Source organism: Pezoporus occidentalis, unplaced genomic scaffold (assembly GCF_034315485.1).
Source record: "Pezoporus occidentalis ecotype Australia unplaced genomic scaffold, CSIRO_AGI_Poc_V1 ctg224, whole genome shotgun sequence".
NCBI lineage: Eukaryota > Metazoa > Chordata > Aves > Psittaciformes > Psittacidae > Pezoporus > Pezoporus occidentalis.
The window spans coordinates 1727221-1740892 of record NW_026914117.1 but is presented as its reverse complement, the minus strand read 5'-3'; positions in this window follow the sequence as shown (position 1 = coordinate 1740892).

Here is a 13672-nt window from a genome sequence, read left to right as displayed (position 1 = left end):
GGAGTGTTGTAATGAGCATGCAGTTTGTAACTACCACCTCTCCTGATGGAACTAAGAAATCAGATTAATATGTCCACAGAAACAGTTATAAAAATAGTTTAAACTACTGTTCTTTTGCACTCTCTCTTTTCTAAAACCTTTCTAGGATCCAGAACAATCTTTGAGAAACAGGGTGGTATGAGAGACTGATCTGAAATCAGACTCCACTGTCTACTGTCTCAAAGATTGGCATGAGAAGCTGAGGTGGAATTTCGCCTACCTTTTATCTCAGAGATGGGTGGGAGGAGTTGTTCAATTACTGACAGCTGAATCAGCATTACTTCTGCTGCACGTAATTCTTGAGTAATTTGTGATAAAAAAAATGACACTGTTTCCTGGGGAGTTTCATAAATAGACACATCCAAGGATGGGACTGAAGAAGGAAGGATTCTCAGTTGACAGCATTCTGAGGGTAAGTATTGTTCAATAAGAATAAGATGTGGAAAACTTATCAGTAGAACTTTAAGTCTTAATGTTTTTTTCTGGTAATATTTTGTATACCAGTTATTTCACAGTGCATTGAAAGTTCTCTAAGATACAAAGAGGTGCACCATACTAAAGGGCAAATAACATTTAAGTTGGTCATATTCTGAAAAAAGTCATTTTTATAAAAAAAACCCCAAACTACAGTTTTTAAGTCACTTTGCAAAAATTACTTGAATGACATTCTATTATGTTGTCTCTTTTACTAAATTATTTCATGAGATGCCTAAATGTTTTAAGCATTTCTTGAAGTGACTGTTATATTGCTATTGTATTCATATAAACTGTTGCTATGAATGTTCTATTGCAGTGTTTTTTATGATAAGTAAATACTTCCATAGAAAGATAAAAGCCTCAAGAAGTTCTTTCCAATAAGGGTATTAATAAATACATGACAGAGCATGAGAAGGCAAACCTGTCGGTACTCCCTCTGTCCTAGTTGGAGTTAGTTTGGCAAAGAAACTTCTGTATTGTCTTTGTACTTGAGCCATTATGACACCAGGTTCTCACTTTCCCACACGCCAGCCATCTCCACAGATCGATCTCAGATGACACAGAGACTTTTACCTGTCCATGCCAAGGCAGGATCTGTGCATGTCACAGCTCTCACAGTTGTGGTTCCAGAAATATACCTGCTTTTGATATTCCCTGTGGCATTATGCCACTCTTAGTATGTAAAAGACAAGCTCTTATAAAAGCGTAGTCCCTTTCTTGGTTATTTTTATTCAGTTATATAAATAATATATATATATAGATCTGTATATTTTATCCCAGCTGTATATGGGATTCTCGCTACATTATTAGAATTCCATATTAAGCCCAGAGTATGATTAATAACAGATACCAATAGCAAGTTATTGCTCATGCTCAACTATAAACCAGTGGACTTGAAAATCAGAGAAAACATGTTTCTCTTAGTTTTCTGCAATGTAACGCTTTAAGATACAGTCTTTTTCTGTGGTGAACTCTCAGGAAAATCAGAAGACCTGGCTCTTAGAAGTAGCAGAGTACTGTAGATTTATCTGATTGATAGGTCTGTAATTTGTAACTCCCTGTTCTAACTGTGTAATGCTAATACCATCATGTTCTCAATCTTCCTGCTTATATTAAGGATGGCTAATATAAACAAATAGGGGGTCAGAGGATACAGCAGTCAACTTTTTCATCTAAAAAAATCCAAATACTAAAGACATATCTGTTTCTTTTTGATGTAGAAAATAATGATTTCAAAAACTTCTACTTTTGCATAAAATTGCTGTGTAATCTCTGATGATTTTGCTATTATGCTATTGGTAGAGAGGTCTCAAGTCACTGTTCTCATGGGTCTAGTTTCATAACCTTGTGTACAGAGAGAAGAAATACTCCTTAGCCACATGAGTAAATGAGTGACTGCTACAGCGAAACTTTATCTGTGCTGTTTTAACTTGGGGAAAAAAATCGTTGTAGTAATGGAATCTGCTTAGACACATTGAAGGGGATTTTTCTCAGAGCATTAATGGCTTTAGTGGGATTGAGGCCCACAGAGCAAATGTTTATGCTCATCCTTTATGAAAACTAAGAAAGATGAGAATCTGGTCATAGTTTTCCAGTTTATAGCTTTAGCTGGTGGAACTAATGTTTATTATAAGATATTATATTCCTAGAGCTATTACTCTAAAATTTGAAATAAGAACACAATTAGCTTGTGACCTTATAACCAGCAGCATTTGCTATTTTGCATTTTTGTAGTTGAGACTACATTGAAGCGGGAAAAAAGCTGATCTCAGAGGTGAATGGATAATAAATCTTACAAACCATTAATAATCTACTAAAGCCCATGGTGATTTCTCTTATGTACTTTTTGTCAAATGGCTATACTCTCCCAGACATTTTCTAATTAGCCTATTTCAATCTCCTTCTATCAGTTCTAACAGTTTCATTTCCCTGTACTACACTTAACATTCACATTTCAAAGCTTGTATTTTTATGCTAAATGCTTCTGCTGCATAATTAATTCATCTTAAAAGAGAGTATCTATGAATAAAACTGATTAATATTCTTCCCAGTCTTTCACATTCTAAATTAATTTTGGAAAATTGTGAAGAAAGCTTTTCTGACTCTATTTCTGTCCTTGAATATAATTCCCTAGGCAATATTGAATCTTTCTACATAAAGGAGGGCAAAGATGTCAGCTGTTGCTGCAAACTCTTCCGGAACATCTCTATTGATACTGAAGAATTCAATGTAACCTAGCTTTATGTTTGATATATAAAGTCTATTTCTGCACAGTAAGGGAAGGCACAGTAGTGATTTTAATTTTAAATAATAAAGGCAAATCCAAGTATGCTTATCTCTTCTGTAGTTTCCCCTCTACCTCAGTATCATCCTAAATTTCAACTCTTCTCTACAAGAATGGAAAAACCATGCAAGTCTTGCAGTAAGGTTCATTGAAGTGAAACAGAATATTCTCGCTGATTTCAGTGACCCAACAGTCCCTTGACATTCACATGTTAAGTGCATGAGATCATTTTTTAAAAGAAGCAGTATAGCTGTTGCTTCTTTACCAGAGTTTGAAATCACAGAATCATTTTTTGTTGTTTTAGTTTGAAGTTGTTAGTTTTGTGAAAATTGCTGCTACTCATATTTTTGTCGGTATCCTATGTCATCATCACATTTCACTATTTGTAGGTGCTAAAGATGACCTTCTTTTGCTAAAGGGACTTCAGATAGCAGTGATTCTTTGATGTGGAGTCAGTAATTCTGTGATTCAGCCAAAAGTCTGAAAAGGCTGTAATAGTATGAAAAATTAGAAGTAATTAAATATCAGAATTATTCAATGACTCAACATGGGGATTTCAATGTGTTTTGTTGCACTATAATGCTTTAGACTATTTTATGATACTTGCACAGGCATAAAGTCTGTAATCCATAAACCAAGGAAAACGCCTAACTGCTCTATTCATGCATTGTTTATAACTAAGTGGTTTATGAAGAAATAAGATTCAATAAAAAGAATGCCACTTAGTATTAAAACTAATCTGTTTGTCTCATTTTAATTGGGATGAGAATATTGGATGAGGTTTCAGTAACATTGCATTATGGCTATGATGCTTGCATTTGAATTTTAAAATGGAAATTCCAGAAGTAAATATTGATTAAGAAGCCTTGTGTATCAGGGGTATAGTCACTATAGCTCTTGGGCCTTGTGAGATTTGTCTTTGATTTGATCCAAAGTTTAGATTTGCTGATTTACTTGGGAGTGGCAAGAACTCCTCAAGATTTGTTTAACATGGGATTTTCTCACAGAGTAGCAGTGTCTGCATATGTATTCATGTGGGCATAACCAGGCATAACTCAAGTATGCAAAGAGTGTTTATGTCAGTTTACTTCATGCTTTCTTCCCATTTTTTTCATTTTTTTTCTCCTATCTTACTGAACCTGTGGTTCTTGATGTCTTGGGATTAAACTTCCTCCTTCTCATTGTCTCCTTGTCTTGAAGATACTAGCGTAGGTTATACCACTGCAGTTTTTGTAGAATAATCTTGGTCCAGGATTTGTTTCAAGTTGCCAAATGGGGGTGTCAGACATGAAAAATGTATTTAATTTTGTTGAATGTGTAAAATAATTTTTTCCTGGATTCCCTGAAGTGCCACAATTTAGCCTAGAGTCAAGTTTTATATCCAAGTTGTTACAGAAATAGTAATACTTCAGTCGTATAGTGACTTGAACAACACTGTTATAGTGCACAATGGAAATCTGTCCCTAAGGTGATACTAAAATCCATTATCACCCTTGAAAGCCACTACCGACACTTGACACTTGATACACCACTACATTAATGTTCTCTTTTTGTTAACCTATTGGTTAGCTAGTCTCATTTAATTTTCCCCTTCAGTGAAGCTATTGCTACCGGTCTACATGTAATTAATAATTATCTTGACTCATGGTCCAATATGCCTACCTTTTAAAAAGTACAGTTTGGAAAACTGATGGTAGAGTTTTGTGTGGGAGAAGTAAGGAACTTGGTATCATCCATAGTGCTCATGGGTGTCATCCAGAAAGGAAACCAAACCCCAAACCCAAATTTGCTGTACTAAGTCTGATTTATATTTCGTTCTCCTTGTACCTGAAAAGAAACAAATAAAACCTATAAATGAATAAGACTGAGTAATGTGAAGAGCTGTACATTGTGAAGATTAATGGAAAAAAATGGTACTTGCAGTTGAACTGAATGTAGCAGCAAATAGCTTGCTATTTACTTCTGACAAACTGAGGGGAGAACAATATCAGAGGTGAAGAGTAACATTAACATTCGAAGGTTGGGGAAAACTAATGTAAATTTTTTTAACAGCATCTTTTGCTTCTAATTTTACTCTGATAATTTGCAGCATAGCAGAATTCATATGTAGGAATAACAACAATAAATGTATGCCTTATTCAGTTTAACAGTTTTACCCATTCAATAAGAAAGCAATGCTATTTAATAGGGATAACGGAGGTCTTAACTGTGACTGGAAACACTTTTCCTTAGTAAAGTAAGACTTCTGTTAAAATATCTTAAAAAATACATAAATACTGCTTCAGTTGAGTGTCCGAAGAATGATGTAGTTTGCTAAATGTGTATACTCAGATAACTAGTAACTTTGCTATAAATGTATGTACTTGTGTAGCTAACAGTGCTCTCTCTGGAAACACCAGGGAATATAAAGACAATAAGGGGTTAGGGCGAAATAATTTATCTTCAGCAAATTGTCCGCTGATATTGAGGGTTTAATGTTATCTCTGAGACCCCTTCCAGATGTTTAAATACGGAAAAAAGAATTTTCCTGACAGCCAGAATCTGTCTTGGACTACATGAAAATATTTTGGGTATAGGTTGGGACATAAGCTGTCTGAGTGAGAATCCATTCTAGGTCTTCGGCCATAAACACGAATACTGTAGTAGTGAAAATCATCCCTATAAAGGGAAAGATCAACCACGGGGAGGATGTAAGTACAGTCTCCTGCTCAAAACAGGGCAGATAGATGGAAGGTGGTTCAAAATAAGTCAGTGCTTTGGATATATTGATTTAGGTCTTCAGAGAACCTAAATAGATATTATATGACTCTCAGGAAACCAACCATTAACACTGCATCACGGATACTAAGGTAGAACTCAAATGATTAAAAACAGGCCAGCCAAAAAAAATCTAGTAAACAAAATGCTTATTTCTTTTATACTTTGTTGCAATATTTTTTCTGACCTACGACAGTAGTGTGTCATAGATGTCTGTTTCAGATAATACGGTACACTTAAATTTTCATAAGTCTTCATGTAAACAACAAATCCTAAACTGATTGACTAGTACAATTTATGATTCATCCTTAGTCACTGCATCTTAGAGCAGAGAATATATTCTAAAAATGCCATATTATCAGTGGATTATCAAGTAATTTCTGAATTAGCCCCTGGCTGTAGCCAGACTGTCCTTCTTTCTGCAAGCGTAATAAAAAGATAAGCCCTGAGAGGTATAGTAAAAAAAAAAAAGAAAAAAAAAGCTCATTTGTATTCAGATGAGCTATTCTAATGGCATTTTATTCTAATTTACCTTACAGAAATTGTAGATTTGATCAAAACCAGAAAAAAGAAGCATAAATTCAAAGACAGGTTAAAAGCATACAAAACCATCATTCCAACTCAGTACCATCTGGCATACAGTAAGTGTACATTATTAATCAGCAGTATTGGATGTGACACTGATACATCAAATAACTTTACAACAAGTTGAAATACATAATCTCATCTTAATAAGACTCTTAAAATGCTTATATAGTCCCTTAAAATTGATGACATTTACTAAGTCTCATTTTGGCCACCATTGCACGTAGCATGCAAAATACTTTATTGACAAAAATGATATTAAAGGGATATAGGAGTTCATTTATAATATATACACTATACGCAAAATTTTCAACCCCATTATCTGATACACCACAAGTGGGAGTCTATAAGGCAAAGTGTTTGTAAATTTACATACATAAACTTCTAATGTAAATGTCCTTACGTACATTTAGTACAAAAGAGCAAAGATCCTCAAGTAGTATGGAGTATTTTTGCTCCGCTAACCCAAGAACCATAGATAATGGTATTTGCCAATGCAAAATTTTGGTAGGATGTGCAAATGTAGACCTCTTGATGCAGAGCAGACCCTTTCCTGAGGATCCTCTTAACCTGTGCAGCTAAGATTACAGGAAAGGGGTTAAAGTTTGGTGGCAGATAGCAAACACTGCTTTTTCTTTCTTTATGACAGAGTATTCAAGGTGAAGTTTATTTAAAGTAACATATTTAAGCCAATAAATAAATGCAAAATTTAGAAGGTAATACCTTTCCATACCTTTGAGCATGGGTAAACGTAGAACATGGTTTGAAAGGTCAGATTTCTACAACATACAAAGCAGACAGTGTTGTTTTTTTAAAATTTTATTTCCTTTTTCATGAAGTTTACCTGTGGAGAATAGAAGTTGTTGTATCACAATATGTGAGGAAGAAAAAAGAAACCAAATCGCAGCCCAAAAAATGGCATAAATTACTGCTCCCAAACTGGACAGGAGTCTGCTCCACATTACAGCAGACAGAGAGTGAGATTTTAGTGTGGTGGAATTTTGCAGTTTTAGGGAATGTAGTTTATTATATGTATTCTGAGTGAGTCTATCAGAAGGATGTTGGTATTACACAGAGGCTAAATATATTTGGGTGCTGATATAGTTCTAATTAGTCTAAAATTAAACCACTTTGATTTATACAAAGTCAGCCATTCTCCTTATTACTGGCTTTATAGAACAGCTTACTTAGGTCCAAGAAAACAAATGTTTATTGGAGACAGATGACAAAGTGTATAAAGATCATCACAGGAATGGTTAAGAACTTCATAAAAATACTACCATCTTCTTCATCACATCATATAAGAGATCAACATGCAGACCTGCAGTCATGGTTTAATTTTACTCCATTATCATCTATAGTAAACCCTTTAATATTTAAAAAATTAAGTATTAAAAAGTTGAAAAATAGTGAAGCAAAGTAGGAAGGAATTGAGGTTTTTAAACTTTCTTGTTTACAGAAGGATGTGAGAGGCTTTGCCTGTTATGAAAGTAGTTTTTAAACTTCTGGGTAATATTGATCTATGAAATACAAATTGATGGCTACATAGTCTTGCTTCCAGCAGCTACATTGCATCAAAGTGAGTAAAAGTATATTGTTTAAACTTTTGTGGAAGCAAAGCAAGAAAAAAAATGAAACCCAGAAAAAAATGCCAGAAGGAAGTGGTGTAATGGCAGGGCATATGTTGTATGCAGTTAGTCTACAGTATGAAGCTTTTGAAAATAGCAGTCATACCCAAATGATAGGTCCATGTATGTAATTGAAAATCAGTTCTTTGCACCCTCTGTCTTAGTCTACTCTGTATCAGCCTAGTGACTAGGTAGGTGGATATATTAGGATAAAATACTTAAATCCAAAGCAAAGTAGTTGCCATATTTTAAATCATGAAGATAAATCCATGGAGCAATCGAATTTTTTTTTTCCTTTGGCTTACAGTAATAATGTAAAACATTGCTAAAGTGTTTTTAATATATTTATCAATATGTACATATCACTATATTTTATAACTGTAATTTATTTACATATGCAATTCCACAATCAAATGGCCACAGGAAATTTAAAGTTTTGTTTTCTGTTTTTGGTGTTTATTAATGCTTCAAGGTGTAGCTTTGTATTTGTACACAGATACCATGGCATTGGAACTAGAATGTTCTAAAAACAGGAGTAAAAAAAAGTGTGGTTTTTTTGTACGCAGCAGCTAATCTTTGTAGCAGATACAACATTTGATACTAATTGTTCATACAAAGCATGTTAACTGAGAGGCAGATGTTAGTAATGCAAGTTTCAAAGCATATCTGCTTGCTCAGTATCTTGAGGCTGGATTTAGAAAGAGCGGTGTTGAAAAGAAGGATGTTCAACTGTTTTAATCAACTTCATAAGCCATCCAGAACATCAGGGCAACATTACTAACATATGTCAGTGTAAATCAAGAGTCAGGCCAATCTGCTAATAGAAATAAAAGTTATAGCTTTAGCAGCCAAATAATATACAAATAAATGGTTTATATGTATTGTTGAGTTTTGAGCATGAAGTTTCTGTTTTATACAGTTGAATTACAACTTTAATTTCCTCATTTTCTATTATTTAGGCTTACAATGTTCTGAAGCAGTAATGAGGAAAAAAAAGAAAAGAAAATGTTATTTGACAAGGACCACGGTGGGGCTTTTTTTCTACAGACTTGAAATGGTTTTAATTCATTAAAATCCCCAGGAGAAAGGAATATTACAGCCTTTCCTCCCTTTTTAAGCCAGATTTTCAAAGAAGTATCTAAAATTGTATTTGAAGGTTGGTTTGGGTTTTTTTCCTCTTTCATGCACAGTATAAGACCTGCAGTTTTACAGGCCTATATAACATTTGGTCTATAAGAATCACTCGTTTGTTTTGTATTTTGAGAACTTCCTAATCTTGGGAATTTCTTAATCTCCTCCTGCCATTGAAGGTTTTTGTGGTTTAAACCCAGTCAGGTAACTTGTTCACTCACTCCCAGTGAGTGGTGCCGAGCTGACAACAATCGAGGTCCGTGTCCGCCCCCCCCCACCGGGGTTCTCCCCCACTCCCGGAGGAAAGGGGAGGAGGATCGAAAAAAGTGCAACTCCCACGGGTTGAGACAAGAACAGTCCAGCAACCAATGTACAACACAAATCACCACCGCTACTATCAACTACAACAATGATAAGGGAAAATAACAAGGGAAGAGAATACGATACCACCGGCCAAGAAAACGAGTTCCACCCGGAAACCCGTGTCCTTCCGGGTAACTCCCAGTCACCCCCCCCCCCAGCCATGACATGCTGTGGTATGGAATACCTCCCTGGCTAGCCCAGGTCAGGCGCCCCGTCTCTGCTTCCTCCCGGCTTCCCCTCCTCCCTGGCAGAGCATGAGCCTCACAAAGTCCTTGGTCAGGGTAAACATGACATAGCAACAACTGAAAACATTGACTTCACCAACACTGTTCTCAGGCTGGAAGTCAAAACACAGCACTGCACCAGCTACCACAAAGGAAAAAAAAAAAAAACATGACTGCTACTGCTGAACCCAGGACAAAGGTCAGTCAAATGCTGCAGGTTTAATTCTTCCTTTAATATGGTTTATCTATTGGGGTTTGATATTCAGTCAAAGAGAAAGATATGGTTTGGGTGACATGGTTTAGTGTGACGTGTCCATGCCCATCTTGGGGGGGTTGGAACTTGATGATCTTACGGTCCTTTCCAACCCTAACTATTCTATGATTCTACAATTTTATGATACTTTCTGTTAGCAGTCTAACAATTGTAACATGAAACTTTGTGCACGTTAATTTACTCTAGAAAATGGGTAAATTATCTTCTGTGAAGACGTGCGCTACCTGGCCCTGATGATTTTGCATCATGATACAGCACACTTAAGGTCAGTTTGGCTGTCTCTGTGTAAGGTCTTCAGTGTTCACTTGCACTCTTCAGTTTGCGCTTTTTAACATAAAATACATGGTGTAGGCATGGAAAATTAATTATCTTTGGAATAATAACTTAACTTACTTTGGAATAATAACAAACTTACTCCTTTGCATGCCTATAATTTATTATTGTGAAGGTAAATTAACCACACTTCTATGGAACCAAGTTCTTCCCTATATGATAATAAAACATGATTTATTCCCTGTAAAATGAAACAGTTTCAGCAACAGTCACAAAATGCGATAGCCTCTTAATTGGTTCAGTATGACATCTCAAATAATGCCTTGCAATCTGCTGTTCGTCAGCAGGGTATTCACAACTTCACCAAAGCTAGTTGATAACTGAATTGGGTATCTGTGGTGAGGTTTTGGCAGTGGGGGAGCTTCAGGGCTGGCCTTTGCAGGAGGAGGTCAGGGGCTCCTCCATGCTGGACAGAGCTGGTTCCAACAGGCTTCTTGCCAGACCTGCTGCAGGACACAGCTAAGCCCACCAGTTAAGTGAAAATGCTTTTAAGAAAGGACAAAAAATGCCAGAGGTAGAAGAGGAGGGGACAAAAAGAGTGAGGAACAACAGAGGGAACACCATGTTCAGAGAAGGAGGTGCTCCATAACAGAGCAGACAGTCCTCATGAAGAGACTGTGGGTAAACCCATGTCAGAATAGGTGCATCCCTGGAGGGACTGCAGTCCATGGATGAAGCCACACTACAACAGGTACATACCCAAAGGGATTTCAACCAGATCTTGGGAAAAATGAGAAACAAAGAGTGGCAGAGAAACCCGTATGTCCTGACTACCCTGCCCATCACTACTTGTTGCCTCACTGAAGGGACTGAGTGTAACCTGTGGCCATAACGAGGGGAGAGGAGAGGCAGCTGGGATGAAGCTGAGCATGGAAGTGATGTTGAGCCTGGGAAAAGGAGAAAAAAGGTGTTTTCCCTAAGTGTAGAAATGTTTGCAACCTGGCAGTGTTCAAGGTCAGGTTGGACAGAGTCTTGGGTGACATGGTCTAGTGTGTGGTGTTCCTGTCCATGGCAGGGGGGTTGAAACTAGATGATCTTAAGGTCCTTTCCAGCCCAAACCATGGTTCTATGATCTATGATTCTATGATCTCCCTGTTTCTCTTATTTTCTCCCTTGTCTCCCTGAGGGGGGGGTGGGAGCTTGGCTGCTAGCAAGGGCCAAGCCACCACAATAACCACGTGTACTCGACTTTAGAGATCTTGTAAAGAATATACTGTTTGTTACTAGGCATTATTTGTCATGAAATGTGGCATGATAAGTGGTAGATGATAAAACCATGCTCACCCCCAACTGCTACTTCTTTTGGCTCATTTGTTCTCGATACTTGTGTGACCTCAGGGCTTGTCTGATATACTGTTGAGATAAGTGATCATCATCAGATAAACAATTTCTTTATTGCCAGTCCTCATGTTTCATTTGGCTTTCCCCTCCTTAAGAAAGTACCAGATCAGTTACAGACCAGCCAGGGTAACACCTCGGTTACTCTTTCCAGACAAGCAATGTGAGAAGCTAAGCTGTAGTTACAACTCTCTATTAACAGTTACTGATGTGTGCTCTGTGTCATAAGGGGTGCCTTGATAACACTGAATGATGCTATGAAGAAAAAAGTTGAGAGAATTTGAATGTCTGTCTGCTCCTCATCTCAGGGGAATTTGGGACTAATAAAATGCTGTTGTGGAAGATATTATGCATTAAAGGTCTCTGAATACTTTATCCACTGATTTATTGCACCAAGGGGGAAAACTTTTATCCTCATTTACTCATCCTAGACATCCAGATATAAAATTAAAATGCACCATCTGCTCCATATTTGAAAGAAAGCATGTACACACCATTCTGGAGTAGGTTTGCCTGGATTTGACTCTCTGTAATTGATTCAGGGATCAGAACATACACTGGCTGCCATGCAAGGCAAAGATGGACTTGGCTGTAGTCTGGGGTTACTCTTTCCACTCACCCTCACTTCAGCTGTTTGGATATAAGAGGTCACTGATTTGTGAAATTATCCTTAAGGTGATTGCAACTTCAGAATTATTAAAGAATAGTTCTTAAAATAGATTCAATGCAAAGAGTGACAGTGCTGCCATCACTGTGTTTTTATAGATAAGTTATTGTTTATTAAATTGTAATAATAAGCTGGTGATACCTACATCCACAGTGGGAAATATTTATTGACTTTATTGACAATTTAATATATTTTATCAAGTTTTGATTATGAGTTTCTTTTGATCCTGAGACACATGGGATTATTTTTGTTTCCTAAGTGAATGAATGTGCAAACACATTCTGGTTTTGGGGAAATTGGTGCATACAGTTTTTCAATTTACTCCTCAACAGCATCATAATAAGGAATATTTAAAATAGAAATTATAACATTTAATATAAGAACACGAGAAGGGTCTCTATTTGACTTTGTTTTTTAAATTCTGGATAGATCAAATGAAACTCTGGGGGAAAACATGAGATGGATTTTATACTGGGAGCCTCCAAGTCTTCTCTTTTCTCTTTCTGCTGGAATTATAATGCAAGTATAATGTATGATTTTGTAATTATTTTCTTTCAAGTGAAAACATTCTTTCTTGGTCTTGATATATTTAGGGGAAGGTGGGAATGGAGAAAAAAATACCCTTTTTTGCGATTACATTTTAAATTTCATGTTGCTGATGTGACTGAGTACTGGATCAAGTTAAAACCAAGTGGATAACTCACATCACTCAAGTAAAAACTACATTTCATTTCCTGTGTTGCAAGTTTTCAGTGGTCCACAAGAAAGTGAAAAAAACAATTCCACAAAAAATCCAGAAAAAGTATTTGTAAAATTTCCTAAGCAATTTTTAGTGTATTCCTCTTTCTGGAGATGTCTTAACCAACTGTAGAACACCTGAAAAACTTTGAACTGCATTTTCCTTATGGGCTGTAATGAACAGCAGCTGGTATTGCCAATGCTGTAATTTTTTTTTTTTTTGTCTGTATACTGAATTTATCCAAGTACTCCTGTTATCAGGAGTGACAGTAGTAACATCATTGTGAGAAGAGAGTAAGACAAAAGTAGTTATTTGCAAAATTAAACAAATGTCTGCCTTGTTTCTCTGGCAAAGCTATGCCTTCCTGATTAATAATGCATTTTTCATGAAACAAAGTATCTATTTCCCCAGGTGTTTAATCATCTAATGAATGTAGAACTGTTTTAAATGAAGCAAATATCAAGCAGGTTTAAAGCAAAACAGTGCTGGTAAATGTGTTTTGATTATATGCTATGTACAAGAAAATATAAGTTTATTTTACAGTTTCAGGTACCTTTACCTCATACCCTATTCATATTGAAATTCAGATTGATGAATGTGGAATCAAAAGCAGACATAAAATAGATACTTTAAATTCTCCCAGTTCAGAGGCAAGCTATTTTTATAGCACTTCTATTTTTATTTTTTTTCCCTGCTCAGGAAATGGTAAATATTTATTTATCCAGCTACCTCCACATTTTCTACCATCATTATTCACAATGATCCCCACAGTGATAAGTGGTCAATGACCCTGGTGCAGGGTGAACTACAGCAGTCCTACAGAGTTGCCTGTT